The sequence below is a fragment of the Arachis hypogaea genome, chromosome 20, assembly GCF_003086295.3.
Source record: "Arachis hypogaea cultivar Tifrunner chromosome 20, arahy.Tifrunner.gnm2.J5K5, whole genome shotgun sequence".
Taxonomy (NCBI): Eukaryota; Viridiplantae; Streptophyta; class Magnoliopsida; order Fabales; family Fabaceae; genus Arachis; species Arachis hypogaea.
In genome coordinates, this window is record NC_092055.1 from 132,641,288 (window position 1) to 132,650,014 (window position 8,727).

Here is an 8,727-nt window from a genome sequence, read left to right on the forward strand (position 1 = left end):
GAATTTAAAGATTGAACCTTTCTTAACAAGAAAGTAACAAACTTGAAATTTTTGAATCAAAACATTAAATGTTAGCAATAATTTCAAAAATCATGAAATAGAAATAAGAAAAAGATTTTGAAAATTAATTTTGGGATTTTCGAAAACATGAAAGAAAAATGAAAAATATTTGATTTTTGAAAAAGATTTGAAAAGATAGGATTTTTAATTTGAAATTTTGACTTGACTAACAAGAAACAACTAAAATTTAAAACTTTTGACGAAATCAACCCAAAATTTCGAAATTTATGAGTAAAATAAGGGAAAGATATTATTTTTTATTTTTGAATTTTTAATGAGGAGAGAGAAAAACAACAAAATGACACAAGACATAAAAATTTAAGATCAAAACAAAAAATGCATGCAAGAACACTTTGAATGTCAAGATGAACACCAAGAACACTTTGAAGATCATGATGAACATCAAGAACATATTTTTGAAAATTTTTAAGAAAAGAAACACATACAAGACACCAAATTTAGAAATTTTTAATGTTTAGACACTATGAATTCGAAAATGCATATGAAAAACAAGAGAAGACACAAAACAAGACAAATTAAAGATCAAACAAGGAAAATCATCAAGAACAACTTGAAGATCAAGAAAGAACACAATGCATATATTTTCGAAAACTAAAGAAAAATTAAAAAGATGCAGTTGACACCAAACTTAAAATTTGATACTAGACTCAAACAAAAAACATAAAATTTTTGGTTTTTATGGTTTTATTAATTTTTTTGTATTTTTTTTTTCGAAAATTATTTTAGAAGAAGAAATTAAAGAAATTCAAAATTTTTAATAAGAATTCCAGGATTCCAGTAATGTTAGTCTAAAACTTCGGTCCAAAAGATTAGACATGGCCAATGGCCTGCCAAGCTTCAACACAGAATTTTAATTGAGAATCCAAAGGCTCATGCAATGTTATTCTAAAGCTCTGGTCCAAAAGAATTAGACATGGCCAAATGGCCAGCCAAGCTTTAACATAACACATACAAGCATGTCCTTTCTACAATGGAAAGTGGAAACCTCAGTCCAAAAGATTAGACATGACTTAACAGCCAGCCAGGTTCCAACATATCTCATGAAGCTCTAGAATTCATTCTTAAAAATTCTGAAGAACACATTTTTTTCGAAAACTTTTTTATTATTTATTTATTTTTTTTCGAAAATAAGAATAAAAAGCTTAAACATAAAATAAAATTACCTAATCTAAGCAACAAGATGAACCGTCAGTTGTCCAAACTCGAACAATCCCCGGTAACGGCGCCAAAAACTTGTTGCACGAAATTGTGCTTCGCACTTTTCACAACTCCGCACAACTAACCAGCAAGTGCACTGGGTCGTCCAAGTAATAAACCTTACGTGAGTAAGGGTCGATCCCACGGAGATTGTCGGCTTGAAGTAAGCTATGGTCATCTTGTAAATCTCAGTCAGGCAGATTCAAATGGTTATGGGGTTTTGATAATTAAAAGATAAATAAAACATAAAATAAAATAAAGATACTTATGTAATTCATTGGTGGGAATTTCAGATAAGCGTTTGGAGATGCTTTGTTTCTTCTGAACCTCTGATTTCCTATTGTATTCTTCCAACCATAAGTGCTCCTTTCCATGGCAAGCTGTATGATCCTCTCGGATGAAAAATACCAGGTACGATCTCTGCACGGCTAATCAACTGTCGGATTTCTCGTCTCGGATGAAAAATACCATGTACAGCTACCGCACGGCTAATCATCTGTCGGTTCTCACTAGCGTCGGAATAGGACCCTTGTCCTTTTGCACACTGTCATTGCGCCCAACATTCGCAAGTTTGAAACTCGTCACAGTCATCCCCTCCTAGATCCTACTCGGAATACCACAGACAAGGTTTAGACTTTCCGGATCTCAGAAATAGCTGTCAATTGGTTCTAGCCTATACCACGAAGATACTAATCTTACGGACTCGAACCGTGTATTAGATATCCAAGAGAATATACTCCGGCTGTCGTCCAATGACTACGTTGAACATCATGTAGACCGCTTGTGGTTGTCAGGCACGCGGATCTTGGCTAAGCGAGTAACAAAGATGGTGGGTGATTGTCACGGGTCACCCCTTCATTCTGACTTAACTGAATTAAGTACAAGAGTATATCTTGGAGAAGAAGTAGGCGTGAATTGAAGGAAAAAATAATAGTACTTGCATTAATTCATGAAGAACAGCAGAGCTCCATACCTTAATATATGGGGTGTAGAAACTCCACCGTAGAAAATACATAAGTGAAAAAGGTCTAGGCATGGCCGTGAGGCCAGCCTCCAAATGTAACATAAAAGGGTTCCAAAGATGATAAAGTCTGAAAGTATACAATAGTAAAAAGTGCTATTTATACTAAACTAGTTACTAGGGTTTACAGAAAGTAAGTAACTAAGTGAATATAGTGCGGAAATCCACTTTCGGGGCCCACTTGGTGTGTGCTTGGGCTGAGCATTGAAGCTTTCACGTGCATAGGCTGTTCTTGGAGTTAAACGCCAGCTTAGGTGCCAGTTTGGGCGTTTAACTCCAGTTTTGGTGCCAGTTCTGGCGTTTCCAGAAAGTTTTTGGCTGGCTTTTAGCGCCAGTTTGGGTCATCAAATCTCGAGCAAAGTATGGACTATTATATATTGCTGGAAAGCCCAAGATGTCTACTTTCTAACGCAATTGAGAACGCGCCAATTGAGCTTCTGTATCTCCAGAAAATCCACTTCGAGTGCAGGAGGGTCAGAATCCAACAGCATCTACAGTCCTTTTTTAGTCTCTGAATCAGATTTTTGCTCAGGTCCCTTAATTTCAGCCAGAAAATACCTGAAATTACAAAAAAATATACAAACTCATATTAAAGTCCAGAAATGTAATTTTTGTATAAAAACTAATAAAAATATAATACAAAGTAACTAAAACATACTAAAAACTATGTAAAAATAATGTCAAAAAGGGTATAAATTATCCGCTCATCACCCCGCCACCTATAATCCGTCCCCGTCCCCGCCCCATCTCCGCGACGGGTGACGGGGACCTCGTATCCACCGGGGATCGGGGTCTCTGCAGATATCCACGGATTTTTAAAAAAATTCAAAAATATTTAAAAAACAGCAAATTGAAAAATAAAAGATACATAGTCTAAACACAAACTCAGTATTATAATCCAATTTTTCATTTTTTCAGTAAGAATTCAAACCCCAAACCCTAAATTCAATTTCAGAGCAACAAAATCAATCTCTAAATCCAAATTTACCAATTAACAGAATTCAAACCCTAATCCTAAATCCAATTTCACATTAATAGAATTCAAACCATCGCAATTTCATCAATTAAAAATCAAAATATACATTAAAACGGCAAAGTAGAGGCAGACCAGAGGTGGACCAGAGGCGAAGCTTCGAGCAGGAAGCAGTGAGCGACGCAGTGAGAGGAGGAAGGTGAGCGGCAGCGGCTCTCCTCTGACGGCAATGAAGGACGATCTTCTCTGGACGTCGACGAAGGCGGATCTCGCTCCTATGAACGGCGATGACGAAGACAACTCTCCTCTGGACGGTGACGAAAACTGCGACGATTCTCCTCAGGCGTGCAGCATGAAGACGGCTCTCCTCTCCTCTGGACGTATCAGCATGGCTAGTGATGACAGATCTGAAGAAGATAATGATAGCAGAGGCATGGCTGGAGCAGTTTCGTCTTTGCGGAGTAGAGGCGACATGGGTGCAGGCGGCGCCAACGCTGTGAGAACCAAGCACGAAGCGACACCAGCAAGGGAGGAAGGAAGAGGAAGAGGGTGAGACATGAGAGAGTGAAAGTGATCTGATGAGGGAGTGAGAGAGTGAGGCAGAGGTGTGAATTAGGTTTTTAAGTTTCCATTATATATATATACATATATATAAGAATATTTATGTAATTTCATCTATACGGATATTATACGGGTATCACGGGGAGGGTACCTCTCTCCCCGTCCCCGTCCCATTTATTAAACGGATACCCGTCCCCAGTCCCCGTAGGGAGAAAATGACCCCCAAATCTGTCTCCCGGCAGGTAATTCCCCGCGGATAACCGCCCCGCCGGGGAAAATTGCCATCTCTAGACGAGGTGGTAACGGATGAAATATGAGGAATAAAGAAGCTTCCTAAAACTGGTAGGAGAAGAGACAAAGTGGAAAGGGGATGGAAGCGCAGAAGAGATGTGGAGGGAGATGGTAGAAGTTATTAGAAGAATAGCAAAAGAAAATTTTGGTAAATCTAGAGGGATAGGACCAAGAGACAAGGAGTCTTGGTGGTGGAATGCAAGTATACAAGAAAAGATAAAGGCAAAAATAGAGTGCTTTAAAGAGTGGTCTTTGTACCACAATGCAGATAATTGGAAAAAATATAAGACGGTTAAGAAAGAGACAAAAGTGGCTGTAAGTGAAACAAGAACAAAAGTATATGAAAACCTCTACTAATCTTTAGGTACAAAGAAAGGCGAAAAAGGTATATATAGAATCGCAAAGAGTCGTGAAAGAAGAACGAGAGACTTGGATCATGTTAAGTGCATAAAGGATAAAGACGGAGAGATTTTGACTCAATATAAGAAGATCAATGAAAGGTGGAAGAGCTACTTCTACGAGTCATTTAATGAAGGGTAGAAGATTCTTCCAAGCCTTGGTCGGTTATGTACGAGGGAAGATCAAAACTTCGACTACTATCGAAGGTTTCGAGAATTTGAGGTAAAAGGCTTTAAAACGAACAAAAAATAGTAGGGCAGTAGAGTCCGATAATATTTCGATTAAAGTTTGGAAGGACCGAAGGACCTTGGAGAGAAAGGCATTAGTTGGTTAACCAAACTTTTAATGAGATTTTAAAGTAAAAAAAGATGTCATAGAATTGCGAAGACTATAGAAGGATCAAACTCAAGAGTCATACCATGACGTTATAAGAAATGGTGATAGAACGACGACTGAGACAAGAAACACAAGTATCAAAGAACCAATTTGGTTTTATGTCAAGCAGATCAACTACTGAAACTACATACATGTTAAGAAGGATGAAGAAATGTATCGTAGTAATAAAAGGGATATACATATGTTGTTTATTGATTTGGAAAAAACGTACGATAGGATGTCAAAGGAAGTCTTATGAAAGGTTTTGGAAAGGAAGAAAGTAAGAATCACATATATTCGTATAATTAAAGACATGTATAATGGGACTAGTGTGAAGACTCAAGGTGGTGTGACAGAGGAATTTCTTATTGCTATAGGACTACACCAATGATCATTTTTAAGTCTATATCTTTTCACATTAATCTTGGAAGTACTCACAGAGCATATCCAAGAGCCTTTGCCTTAGTGCATGTTTTTTGACGATGATATCGTCCTTATGAGAAAGTCAAGGAAAAACCTAAATAAGAAGTTGGATTTATGAAGAGAAGCTCTAGAAGTATATAGTCTGTGCATAAGCCGTAGCAAGACGGAACATATGGAACGTAAATTTGGCCGTCAGAGGAAAAATCCTAATACAGAGGTGAAGATTGGAAAAAACATTTTAGGAAAAATTGAATAGGATGTAAATCATAAGATGCAAGCAAGTTGGTCAAAATGGCGGTGTGTGTTTAGTTTTATATGTGACAAAAAAGTATTTTTAAAACTTAGAGGTAAATTATATCGCATTGCTATCAAACCGACTATGTTTTACGGTACAGAGTGTTGGACGGCCAAAGAGGAGCACGGACATAAATTAAGTGTGGCAGAAATGAAGATGTTGAGATGGATGAGTGGTCATACACGATTGCATAGAATAAGGAATGGAGATATAAAAGAGAGTTGGAGTAGCACCTATTGTAGAAAAGATGGTAGAATCGCGTCTCAGATGGTTTGGACATATGAGAAAAAGACCGACAGAGCACCCAGTCAAGAGGATGGATAATATGAAAGATGGACAATGGGTGAAAGGTAGAGGAAGACCATCTATAAAGTGATCAAACGAGATCTACATGTAAACAGTCTCTCTGTAGCTATGATACATGATAGAGCTCAACGGTATCGTTCGATCCATATAGCCGACCTCACCTAATGAGACAAAGTTTTGTTATTATTGTTTATTGTTAAAAAATATTTTAAGATGACTTAAATGCTTCTCTAGAATCTACTGCACATAACTGATCATAATTTTTTTTATCAATAATATTTTTCAGTTCAATAGAATAAAGACTAATTTATTGCAGATCTAAACTTCATTTATGGATGATTAATAAATTATTGTATACACAAGATAGAATTTAAATTCTCGGCCTTTGCTTAAACAAACAAGTAAGTTAACCATTTGATCAATCTAAACTGGTTATAACCGATCACAATTTGTTGATAAGGATTATCAAACATCCACTCTATATCATTAATGAATATTTAAATATAATAATTATTACAAGATATGAACATTCGATCAATATCATTGACGCATACTTAACAAGTATTGGAAGCATCAAATAATCATCACCAAATAAATAACACAACCATATTTCATGTACATCAACGGTTGGCCATTGAATTATTAAGTATAATATATATATATTAAAATAACACATTTACATACACATTTTTACAGTGCACATAACAATTTGATAAACAAAAATATTATTGGTATACTAAAATTAGCTACTATGTATTTAGTTTAGTTTATTTTTAATGTATATTTTGTATTTCAACATATATTTTATACTAGTAGTTGATTTAGTGTACACATAGCATAATCGGTTCGTAAATCATATCATCCGATTTCAAACATGCAATCTTGGAATTAATTAGTTGCGGAACTATATGAAAATTGAAATATCATGAGAAAAGTCACTAAGAACAAAGAACTTGCAAAAAAGTAAATGGCAGAAATTTACAAAAGGAAAGTGCAAGAAATTGTTGTCAGACTTAAGAGAGAAAGAGAACTCAAAATACTAAAACTATCCTAGTGAAAGGTTACCAAAATGATGACGATTCTCAGCCATAGTGGCTATCACTTCTCGTGCTTCCTCTGGTGTTTTTTTTCTCAATGCCCCTCCACTTGCAACATCAATCCCCATCCTTTCCTCGTCTAGCAATCCCTCGTAGAATTGTTCGATGAGGGCGTGTTCCGACATTGGGAGGTTAGGGTAGCTAGCAATTAATCTGTTGAACCTTTCGAAATAGTTGTAAAGATCTTCACCTTGTGATTGCTTAATGTGAATAAGGGCCTTAGTTATGGCTATGGCCCTTGAAGCAGGAAAGAATTTCAGAAGAAACAGTTTCTTGAGATCGACCCAACTTTGCACCACTCCATCTGGAAGATACAGGAGCCAATCTTTTGCTACACCTTCAAGAGACAAAGGAAATGCGCGTAGCTTAATCTGGTCTTCATTGACGCCTCGGAGTACCATTGTGCAACAAAGCATGTGGAATTCCTTAAGATGCTTGTGCGGATCTTCATTGTCCCTTCCATGAAATTTTGGTAAAAGACGGATAAAACCATCTTTGAGTTCAAAATCTACATCAAGCTTTGGATAGTGGATGGCAAAAGGTTGATGGTTAAGATCTGGCAATAGCATTTGCTCTAGTATAGAATTCTTCTTAGGGATAGCCATTATATGCAAACTTCTGAGAATCGGACTCAAGGGACTCGTTTAGAAGTTCAATGGTCCAACTGTGGTCGAACTGGTTTAACAAAATAAATAATAAATCATTTAAATAATCAATATAAATTTCTAAAGACAATAAATAATGCAACACCAATAAAACCCAGAATTTCACATTGCTGTATAATGTCAACTTTTCATTATTAACACTCCAATAGCAAACATTTTTTTCCTTTTTTGATAGTTAGCCTAAAGGCAGAGACCAATAAATAAACAAAGAAAACTAGAAAAGGAAGAAAAAAACTACTATTAAAACAACAACATCTAATTGGAAGCACCTAGATATTAGCAACACCATATGTTACTTTAAATTTCCATCCATCTAATGAAAGTTCATTCAACTCTCCAATTGCAAACAATTACCAAAAACAGGAACATCATAAGTTAATTAACAAGTATGAAGAACAACAATGCAAATCTGAATTTGAATTTTAATGTGATCCTCACTTGGAGTCCATAACAGGTTGCCAAGTCAAAAGCCAAAACAAGTTTATAACAAAATTAGGTTATAGTTTCTATCAACAAAGTGAAGCACATGCACATAAACACGCAAAGAGAGAATTGAAAAATGATAATCCCTGAAACCATGGAATCCATAGATCATAAGCAACAGAAAGAAACAACACCACTAAACCAAAGGCACATATACAACACCAAAAATAGCAACAAGCCAACAACTATTTAGAACGATTGAGAACGAAGAAGAGCAGGGAGAAGAGGAGAAGAACTCACCGGAAGTTGGATGAGCGAAGAAGGAAGAGAAGAACGACAAGGCGTGAAGCAGAAGCTAGCAGGGACGACGGAGCAGCAGTGAAGAGGAGAGAGGAGGGAGAGAAAGGCTTAGTTTGGTAAAATTTGTTTGAAACCTAATATTTTAAAGGTTATAGCTAGGGGTGGCAAATGGAAAAGTCCGGCCCGTCCTTAGTCCCGTCAAAAGTTTGCTCCGCTTTAGTTAGGGTTTGTTTGGGTGAGCTTTTAAGAAAAGATCTTTTTTTGAGTTATCTTTTTTTAAAAGATCTTATAGAGAAGTAAAAGTAATTTTATGTTTGGAT

The 8,727-nt window shown here is 36.3% G+C and overlaps 1 long non-coding RNA gene across 1 annotated transcript; it reads right to left on the bottom strand.

Moving 5' to 3' along the window:
- Positions 1 to 6,788: 6,788 nt before the first annotated feature.
- On the bottom strand, positions 6,789 to 8,566 carry LOC112784808 (uncharacterized). The gene is made up of 2 exons (XR_011878686.1): positions 8,408 to 8,566; positions 6,789 to 7,694 (listed from the first exon to the last, which is right to left on the bottom strand). It is a non-coding gene; the product is annotated as an uncharacterized lncRNA (long non-coding RNA).
- Positions 8,567 to 8,727: the final 161 nt, after the last annotated feature.